This window comes from Nicotiana tabacum, chromosome 22, assembly GCF_000715075.1.
Source record: "Nicotiana tabacum cultivar K326 chromosome 22, ASM71507v2, whole genome shotgun sequence".
Classification (NCBI taxonomy): domain Eukaryota; kingdom Viridiplantae; phylum Streptophyta; class Magnoliopsida; order Solanales; family Solanaceae; genus Nicotiana; species Nicotiana tabacum.
The window spans coordinates 223,960,409-223,971,433 of NC_134101.1; the positions used below are offsets into that span (position 1 = coordinate 223,960,409).

The window sequence follows — 11,025 nt, forward strand, 5'->3', positions numbered from 1 at the left end:
CTTTTTCTCTAGTATCCACCTCCAAACCACTCGTATCTAGCCACAATTAACTCAATAACATCGATAATTGCTAAAGGAATCAACTACAATGCATGAATTTAGATTTCCCAAGCCTTTCCCCAAAAAGTCAAAAATCGACCCCGGGCTCGCTTGCTCAAAATTCGAGGTTCGAACCAAAATCTATTTATCTATTCACCCCGAGCCCGAATATGTAATTAGTTTTGAAATCCGATCCCAAATTGAGTTCAAAATCCCAATTTCTCAAAAATTCCTAATTCTACCCAACAATTCCTACCATGGAAATCCTAGATTTTAGGTTGTAAATTCATGGAATGCAATGGGTAATTAAAAGAAAATGATTTGGAATCACTTACCAACACTTTGGAGAAGAAATTAGTTTGAGAGAATTGTCCCTAAGTCGTTTGGCTTTTGAAAATTTGAAAGAATGGCCTAAGTCCCGTAATGGGACATTTTAATAGCTGGGCAACAGTGTTCATCCCGTTCGCGAGGACATTGTCGCATTCGCGAATGGCAGCCTCCAAAGGACTTACGCGATCGTGGGAGGCACTATGCGTTCGCGAAGGTTTAGCCCGCCTCACCTTCGCGTTCGCGTGACAAGGCTCGCATTCGCGTAGAGTTTCCCAGGTCCCCTGCCCAGCCTAGATAGAGCTACGCGTTCGCGTTCGAAGGGTCGCGTTCGCGTAGAGCAACTCCCTCCAATGCTCCGCGTTCACGACCAGGGTCTTGCATTCACGTAGTGTAAAATACTCCCCAGTCCAGATTCCCCTTCGCGATTCCGAGAATGACTTCGCGATTGTGAAGCACAAAATAACAGGACACCAGCTGCAGTAAAACACACCATATTTCTAAGTCTAAAACATCTCGTTGCCGATCCGAAACTCACCCGAGCTATTGGGGCTCCAAACCAAACATGCACACAAGTCTAATAATATCATACGGACTTGCTCGCGTGATCAAATCACCAAAATAACACCTAGAACTATGAATTTAGCACCAAATCAAATGAAATTCTTAAGAACACTTAAAAATTCCTATTTTCACAACCGGACGTCCGAATCACGTCAAACCAACTCCGTTTCTCATCAAATTTCACAGACAAGTCTTAAATATCATAATGAATCTGTACCTGGTTCCAGAACTAAAATACAGACCTGATATCAATGAGATCAAACATTAACCAAATTTTTAAAACCATTTATTTTTTAGATTTTCAATTTTCATCAAAAATTCATATCTCGAACTAGGGACCTCAAAATTCGATTTTGGGTATATGCTCAGGTCCCATATTTCGATACAAACCCACCGGGACTGTCAAAACATGAGTCCGGATCTGTTTACTCAAAATGTTGACCGAAGTCAACTAAATTAATTTTTAAAGGCAAAAATTATTATTTTCATCAACTTTCAACATAAAAGTTTTTCGGAAACTCGCCCGATCTGTGCACGCAAATCGAGGAGGAATAAAATGAGGTTTTAAAGACCTCGGAACCTAGAATCAAGTTCTAAACTATAAGATGACCTTTTGGTCATTACACAAATGCAATATAACCTTTTGGTTGACATAAATATAACCAAAGACCGGTAAAAAGTGAGAATAAGCACATTTACTGTGTATTCTTCTAATCTTTTTTTTTTTTTGGAACATTTACTGTGTATACCTAGTCGTTTACAAACTAGGAATAAATGTAGCTAGAGATAAGTGCATAGAGAAAAGTCTTTGGCACTTGAAGCAAAACAATAGAAAGACTTGTAAACTTAATTTGGAGGCTGATAAGGAGAAACAAGTTAGGTATGCCTAACTCACATCTTGTATAGATAGAGAGTTAAGGCACAATATCCATGTTTTCACTTTCTGAGTGTACTAATTTCATATCATTAGCCTTATTTTTCCAGCAGCCGCATTTGAATGTATATTTCTTTCTTCTATTAAAGCAAATTTCAAAGGCACGATGGAGCTTGAACCTTGAATAAATACTGATGGACCACTTCACCTTTGGAATTATATATGCTTATTTACGTATTTTTGCCTTTTATTCGTTTGAAAAGAAAATTATCCGCGCGATATTTTTGTATATGCAGAAAAGTCAATAGTTGCTAAAAGAAAACCCTTTGTAACTATTGACAATGTTGTTTGTAATGCTTCATTGCTTACTAAGAGCTTCACTCACAAAAATTACTAAGAACAAAGTTTACCTTTTTCCCAAAAATAAATTTCATATTTGGCTCCACATGTTTGTAATGTGTTCAATGAGACAAGTGACGTACTTTTCATTGACAAAAAAAAGTTGCTGAAAAATGCATATCTCATATTTTTTTTTTTAGAGAAATCCCATTTCTTGCCTAAACGAAATGCCTATAAAAGAGCATATATTTGCAACAACAGTTTGCAGAACCTATCAAGCCAAATATTCCCCCCTTTCCCTCCCAAAATGCAGTTCTTCAACTTCTTTTCCCTTTTCCTTTTTGTGTCATTCCTCTTTTTATTTAAGAAATTGAAGAATTCCAATAGCCAAACCAAAAGATTGCCTCCAGGTCCATGGAAATTACCTATTATTGGAAGCATGCTTCATTTGCTAGGTGGACTGCCACATCATGTCCTTAGAGATTTAGCCAAAAAATAAGGACCAATTATGCACCTTCAACTAGGCGAAGTTTCTCTAGTTGTTATTACTTCTCCTGAGATGGCAAATGAAGTACTAAAAACTCATGACCTCGCTTTTGCATCTAGGCCTTTACTTGTAGCTGCCAAGATTGTTTTTTATAATGGGACGGACATTGCCTTTTCTCCCTATGGAAATTACTGGAGACAAATGCGTAAAATTTGTCTCTTGGAATTGCTCAGTGCCAAAAACGTCAAGTCATTCAACTCAATTAGACAAGATGAAGTTCATCGTATGATTGAATTTTTTCGATCATCTCCTGGTAAGCCGGTTAATGTAACAAAAAGGTTTGCTCTATTCACAAGCTCTATGACATGTAGATCAGCCTTTGGACAAGAATACAAGGAGCAAGATGAATTTGCACGATTAGTCAAAAAAGTGTCAAACTTAATGGAAGGGTTTGATGTGGCTGATATATTCCCTTCATTGAAGTTTCTTCATGTACTTACTGGAATGAAGGCTAAAGTGATGGATGCACACAATGAACTAGATGAGATTCTTGATAATATCATCACTGAGCACAAGAAGGTTGCAAAGACCAACTGTGAATCAGGAGGTGAAGGTATAATTGATGTACTGCTAAGACTTATGAAGGAAGGAGATCTTCAATTTCCAATCACTAACGACAACATCAAAGCTATTATCTTTGTAAGTACTATATACTACATATTTCTACCGTCATTGTTAGTATTCCTTCTGTTCTACTTTATGTGATACTTATTTTTATTCTATTCCATAAAGAATGACGTATTCCTATATAAGAAATAATTTAACTTTAAACTTTTTATTTTACCTTTAATAACATGCTATCATAGCCACACGTATTTCATGACATATTTATTACCACAAGTGAAATTGATGAAGTATTATGATTTATCTTCAACACTAACGTTCTCAAATTGCATAATTAATTTTTGTACTTAAAGAGTCACTTTAGTTAGCTTTCAAATAGGACAACTATCTTACTTTCATCATAAAATTTACACATTTGAAAATTACAACAAATGTTATTTCAATCACCACAACTTGGCACTAGGATAACGAAACAAGTAGTAAAATAACATGATAAAAATTATTTTGGGTTTTGGCATAGAAAATTTAAAAGTTCCTCTCGGTGTAGAATAAAGGTAGTAGCACAAACGTAGTACAGATATGTTATTTGAATATTTCAGTAGAAATTTGTCAAGAAGTTTGTAAGAGAAATAAATATGGTAACTTGCTCGAAAATGAAGGACATGTTTGCTGTGGGAACAAAAACTTCAGCAACAACAATTAATTGGCCATGGTCGAAATGATGAAGAATCCAAGTGTATTTGCCAAAGCTCAAGCAGAGGTAAGAAAAATCTTGAGAGGGAAAGAAACTTTTGGTGAAATTGATGTCGAGGAGTTCAAATACCTAAAGATGGTCATTAAAGAAACTTTCGGACTCCACCTTCCGCTACCTCTTTTGCTTCCAAGAGAATGTAGAGAAGAAACACACTTAAATGGCTACACTATTCCATTGGAAACAAAAGTCATGGTTAATGTTTGGGCAATGGGAAGAGATCCAAAATATTGGGATGATGTAGAAAGCTTTAAACCTGAGAGATTTGAAAATAACTCTATGGATTATACTGGTAATAATTTTGAATATCTTCCGTTCGGTAGCGGAAGGAGAATTTGCCCTGGAATATCATTTGGTTTAGCAAATGTTTATTTTCCACTAGCTCAATTGTTGTATCATTTTGACTGGAAACTCCCAACTGAAATCAATCCAAGTGAACTAGACTTGACTGAGGCGGCTGGAGCAGCTTGTGCTAGAAAGAATGACCTACACTTAATCGCTACTCCTTATCAACATTGTCAAGAGTGATCTCATGGCGTCAAACCTTTTCTTAAAAGAAGAATCTTGCAATTGAATTTCGTTGTCAACCACTGTACTTTCTTCCTTTGCTGCTTTGGTTCTAGTATTTGCGTCGTCTTGCATATAGAAATATGTCATTATAGTTTTCGACACAATAAGATTTTCTGTTGTTTTTATATTTTTGAATGTAGTGAGGTGCGGTCCATGAGGACACAATATACATACTTACATCCCTCTAGTATAAAGAAGAGTAATATGATGGCATCATCATATTCTGTTTTGTGAATTGTTGATCTTGAGCTATGTGAGTTTTGATGAATAACAAACGAAATGTTCTTGTCAGTTACTTATCGACATAAACCCAACTGAGTTTAAAATATGAGTTAATTAATGAGATTTTTACACAACTAGCTAACTCGAATCATTATTTAATTTTTGCCAAATTGTGTGAGAAAACTCATTATGGTTGATCCTCCTAATTGTTCTTATATGTACTAAAAGTATTTGATTAATTGTGCCCAGTTGTTGGTAATGTATAAAGATGTTTGAAATAAATCAAATGAATTTGGGAAATAACATGTGGCCAATGTGCCAAGAGCTTGAGTTATAATTGTGCCTAGTGATGCCTATGCCATGAGAAAATATGAAATAGATTATGAAATGAGCCTTGACTCTGATTTCCATAAATGACTTCAATAATAAAGTGCCCTAAAGGCTTTATACACAATTTATGCTCATAAACGGCTGTTCGAGATAATGTTTTGCCTTATAAGTACATTCAATATGATCCAAGTTGTTACATACTTTGATGTTGAAATTATATATTATCATGATTGGAAAAGAATAATTCAAGAATAATTAGTGTAATTGCTTGTTTATGCCTTTGATGTGTGTTTATGTTGTGGTTTGGTGTGTCCCATCTCTTTTGGAAGAATCCGTTGTGTTTAAAGTTCCATTGCTAATAAACATTAGGTGTATGATTGTCCGAAATAGTGTATATGCCCATGATTCATGATTCCACTCATATGTACTTGACATCTTGGGTTGAATGGCTTGATGTTGAAATGGATATTGATGTGATATTTGGAGGAAAAGAGTTTGAACTATGAAATGTGGCCTAGTGCCAAGTATGATGTGATAATTGTAGCCCCATGTGCCTATGAACTGATATATGTGAAATGAGATGAATGATGGAAAATGAGTAATGTCTTGGTAAGACGGCCTAGCCAATCGGGCCGTGATCGGATGCCATGCTACACACATGGTGGTATTGTGCTGATATTGAAATCGAAAAGTGAGAATGAAATTGTGATTGAGGTAACGTCTTGGTAAGATGGCTTAGCCGATCGGGCCGTGATCGTACACCATGATATATACACATGGTGGTAATGTATTGATGTTTGAAACTAGAAAGTATGAATGAAATAATGGTAACGTCTCTGGGAGACAGCTTAGCCGATCGGGCCGTGATCGGACTTCACTCAAAGAAGCGGTGGCAAAGTGAATAATGATGCAACAGTGTTGGATGCTCCAATCTAAAATTTCAAAAACTATGTGAAAATCATGTGAACCTCCTTATATTGTTGACATGATGCTTATTTGAAACTTTGTTGTCTTTGTGATTTCCTCTTTATTCTTGTATGAAAGTTCTTTCTAACTAGATGGTGTTTAGTTATATATACTAGTGTTATTCGATGGCACTAATGTCCCTTTTGCCGGGGGCGCTATATCTTTAAATGGATGTAGGTGTTTCTATAGCAGACAGTGTTGGTCACAGCTAGTGCCACATCATCCTTTCAGCTGACTTGGTGAGCCTCACTTCATTTCGGGATCCTGTACCATTGTTTATCATGTACTTTGTATTTTGAGATATAGTCGGAGCCTTGTTGCTGGCATTTTCATATTACTCATCGGTTGTATTTAGAGGCTCCGTAGATAGGTTGTGGGTGGTGTTTGGTATCGAGAATTAAATTGGAAATATTGGTATTTGGCAAATATGTCTTCCTTCATATCTATAAAAATTATCATATTTTGGATACTATGGTTGAAACTGCTAATGGAACCAAAGTAAAAGTTGTTAATGAAATATTTTCAGAGTTTGAATAATGGAGTATATCTCCTCTTTATTCAAGGATGACTTTGGGTAGAATGAAATCTAACAGGCTTGCTCAGTCGAGTTCATTGGGTTGAGCGCCAGTCGTGCTCCTCGGTTTTGGGGCGTATCATCTTTTACCTTCGACCATCTAATTAGACTGTATAGCCCACGACCCTATCGAGGTGGCCTAATTAAGCTGAAACATCGATCCCCGAAGGCCTTCTTTGCTAGCATCGATTAAGACAAGCACCAAGGGTGGGTGAGCCGCACTGTCCGAGTCAGGACCTCAGACCTGATCCCTGCTAAGAGAATGCTATTCCCCAAGAAATGGAATATGAATCGTAACTAAACATGTTCCACTGATCAGATACCTTTTCTTGACTTTGAAATAACTTTCTTTGATGATACAACTATCGAGTGGTACCTCGGTGCTGTCAACGATCTCTTAGGCTGCGTTCGACGACTTGATTCGATCTGCCCAAATGCTAAGCGCATGTGGCGCAATCTGGCTAAGACCCGTTGGGAGGCCAAAAATCATGGTGAGTTTTTATCTCTGTTCATACCTGAGCTCTTCAGAGAAGATATATCTCGCTAGTACTCTCATCCTTTGTGCCTATGCAGGCCTTGGAAAGGCCATTTTGATGAGGGAACCCCCGCCTAGGGAAGCAGATATCTCGAAGCCTGCTAAGGAAAAGAAGAAATCATCGTCCAGGTCCTCGAGGCCAAAAAGGCTAAAGTTTAAAGGACCGAGGCTGATTCATTGACCTCAACTAGGGAGGCGGCCGAAGGTCATTGTGCTGAGGGCGAAGAGAGTGATGACTGCCCGCTTGTACTTACGGTGAGAAGAAGTTATGTTGCCTCTAAATCTACTAAGCTGAAGGTGACTGAGCCGGAGGTTCCTAGAACTGAGGCTGTCGAGGTGGACCCGATCTGAGGGAATTATTAATGGGGGCTTAGACGAACTCCCCGAACCAACCATTGACCAAAACACATCAGGTGCTGAGGGGCACTTGGTTGATAAACCTGAAGAAACTAATAACAAAGCCCCTCGTTGGAGGGAGAGGGCCCCCGTCGACCCCGTCGAAGTGATCAATGTAGATGAGCCTCTGCTGGGCCCAACATTCTCTCCTGGACAAATATGGGATGCCCAAGTTATGAAAACTCCCGTCGTGGAGGCATTCCCCGGGGAGAATAGTATGTTTGAAGGATATTTTGTTGGGGTTGAGGAAGACCCTGATATCGACGCCTCATTGATCTTTGAAGAGGCCGAGAAGCTTCAACAACAGGTAATCTTGATTTGATCATTGTATTTTGAGTTTCAATTTTGCTTTTTCGACTCTCTACTTCTATGTTTTCAGGCCTTAAAAACTCTCCAACCAAGCCTTTTCCAAGTCACAAGTAGAGTTGGTTCGTTGTGAGGACGAATTTAGGAGGCTCGTCTCTGAATTGGGCGAACTTAAGGCCCTTCATGCCCAAAAGGAGGAGGAGCTAGGTGACCTTCGAGATCAATTGGAGAGGATATCTCGAGAGCGGGCCGATCTCGATGAGAAGGTAATACGACATTTATTTTTGTGCTTTAGTCAATTGAGTATTTGATACCTTAATTTGACTTTTTCAGCTAAAGCCAAAAGATGATTTAATGCGATAGGATCTTAGAGTCAGAGATACCGAAATCCTTAGGCTGAAGCAGCGCAAGGATGAGGTGTCTTCCGATAAAGAAACTCTTCGAAAGAAGCTGACCTCGATTGAGTGCCAACTTCAAGGGGTGAGGGGAGAAAGCCTCAAGTACAAAGATATCCATTATGAAATAGTTGCTGAGCTATCTGCAGCTAAGTCCGAGGCCGCTGAGCTCATGTCCTCAAACAGAAAAGATGTTGATGCTGCAAATGCTCGAGCCAGAAAGATATCCGAAGAGGCTCGGCTTAAACTGTCCGAAGCCTTGGAAAATGCCTGATTAAGATCTAGGAGACAGTCTCTCGAGAATGTATATGCAGGGGGCATCGATTTGTCTACTGAGATGGAGAGAGTGAAGGCCATATAGGAAGAATTGGCAACTCTGATTTCTTCCGACGATGGTTCAGCTAGTGATTCGACCAGCGACTCGGAGGATGATGAAGACGATGGTGAAGTCCCCGAAGTGGAGGACGCCATCGATGTTCCAAGGGTCGATGGCCAGGCCGTTGAAGGCACAACTTCCGAGGTAGCTCTGTCTGGTTAAGCAACCCTGGTGGTAGATTAGGTTTTCATTTGTTCCTTTTCTATGTAAGGGCTCCAAGCGTGAGCATTGTAAATATGTCTTTGTGAAACCTTATCATATACCTTATCATATATATATATATATATGGATTTTTGCTTCTTGTCATTTCTTGTTTTCCCATTGCCTTTTTGGAATGAATTTCAACACTTGTCGATAACCAGTTCGATGTGTCGGACTTATGATATAAACTGTAGACATGTGACTTTTGACCCTCCCCAAAATTTTTTATATTTTCGCATGTATTTAATTTAGGCCTAATATATCTATTTTAATTAATTTGACTCTTTTACTTTATTTCATTACAAGCAAATGAAAATTACAAAAAAAAATAGTTTCATTAATATTTTTGTAATCATTTTTAATATTGAAAAATACCAAAAAAAATAGTTTATTTTAACACTCAATCTTATTTTAACATCTATTTTACTTAAGTATGACTAATTAATAAATGATGCCGTATTTTAGTCTCATTCGAGGAGAAAAAATAAAACTTGGGCTCGAGCAACTCATTTTTAGGCCTAATTTTGGACCTAACTCATAATTACCAAGCCCATAATTACTAGGCCCACACCCCTAACTTAATCCCTACCCCTATATAATAGTATATAATGGCTAAATAGGGGGAGGGACCTAAAAAATTGGAATCGGCCGCTTTCTGAAACTTCTTCTCCAACCAAAAGGCCCCAGACCTAAAAGACCTAAGACAATGGAGAAGCAGCCGTTGCCGTGAGCTTCATCTTCTTAATCCTTCATCTTCTGCCATAAACACACGCAGAACACGCCCCTCCACACGTCGTCTTCCTCAACCAGACAACAAGCACCCCTCCAGCGTAACTTTTGGATCTTCTTCATGGAGGACACCATAAAACCCCAGAATTTAGCTCCATCTCCATAGCTCACGCCGGAACCAACCTTTTTCCTCCACCAGACCTCGCCGAGAACCAGCAGCTTCTCCCCAAAAATGGAGGAACCTCCATCGTCGTTCTTCTCTGCACCAAGAAACAAGAGTCGATCATTCGATATCCTTGCTCTTTGACAAACACGGGAAGAAGAAGTAACAACTGCCTTCCCTCAAAGTCTCTCTCTCTCTCTCTCTCTCTCTCTCTCATTTTCCGTCTCACCTGATTGTCGACGAGCTTAACCAGAAACCGGCGACGGCTACTACCCCCCATTTTCCGTCGCCTTGTCTCTTCTCTGTTACTGTTGCAACAAAGGTAACGTTTCTGTTGAGATCGGGTTCAGCTAGAGCTTCGTTCGTTGGCTGTTAGTTCCTTTCGAGATTCCGACGAGGTTCCGGGCGCTACTATGTTTTCTGTTCGAGTCTGTTTTTGTTAGTCCAACGTTGAAACAATATCGTGAAGGTTCATTTCTCACACTATTTCTTTGTTAAGATATGATGCATGAATATATGGCTGTTTCCGTGCTAAAAAATGCAGATTAGTTTGAGGTGCCAAGACTAAGCGAGATGGGTCTTATAAGTATTATCCGTATGTTAAAAATATGACATTAGAGAATATGTTTGGCTGGACTCGCTTGAGGTTCGATTTTTCATACACAAATGCCAAGAATTAGCAATTGTCACTTAGCGAAAATTGACAGAACAATTGAAAGAATTTTGCCAAATTGACAGAACTTGTCATAAACTCTAAAGTGTCATGTGCTGTTAATTGTTACCGATACTGGGTTTGCTTATTGAATTATTTTGTTACAAGTGATTTCACTCCATTTGTTAATTTTGTGATTTTTTTTTTACTGAAAGTAGTTTTGACTTGTGAAACTTGAAAGTTTTAATTGCACAGAAGTATGTAAGCTTACTGCCATTAGTTAATGTCATAACAAAAGTTTCATTTTAAAAAATAAGGATGAGAAGTTAATAAATCTATATGTATGCTAAGTTGAGGCGTGCCGTGTCAAATAAAATCCCTAAACTCATGGCCCTCATTTAATTAATTTTAATCCTTTAGAAATCGAGGTGTGCCATTTAGTTGAATTTCCATGGCCCTCGCAAACTTGAAAGTGCGGAGTTGCTTTAGGCGCATTATTTTAATAAAATTACCTTCCTAGACTCGGGTGTGCATTTCATGTGACCCAAATCCAAATCCTAACAACATTGAATAAAATGTGTCTCGGATTGCAGGTGCATTTCATG

General features: G+C 38.5%; 1 pseudogene; it reads left to right on the plus strand.

Annotated features, from left to right (window-relative positions):
* The first annotated feature begins 2,384 nt into the window (after nucleotides 1-2,384).
* LOC107781723 (premnaspirodiene oxygenase-like) lies at nucleotides 2,385-4,702 on the plus strand (annotated as a pseudogene).
* The last annotated feature ends 6,323 nt before the right edge of the window (nucleotides 4,703-11,025 follow it).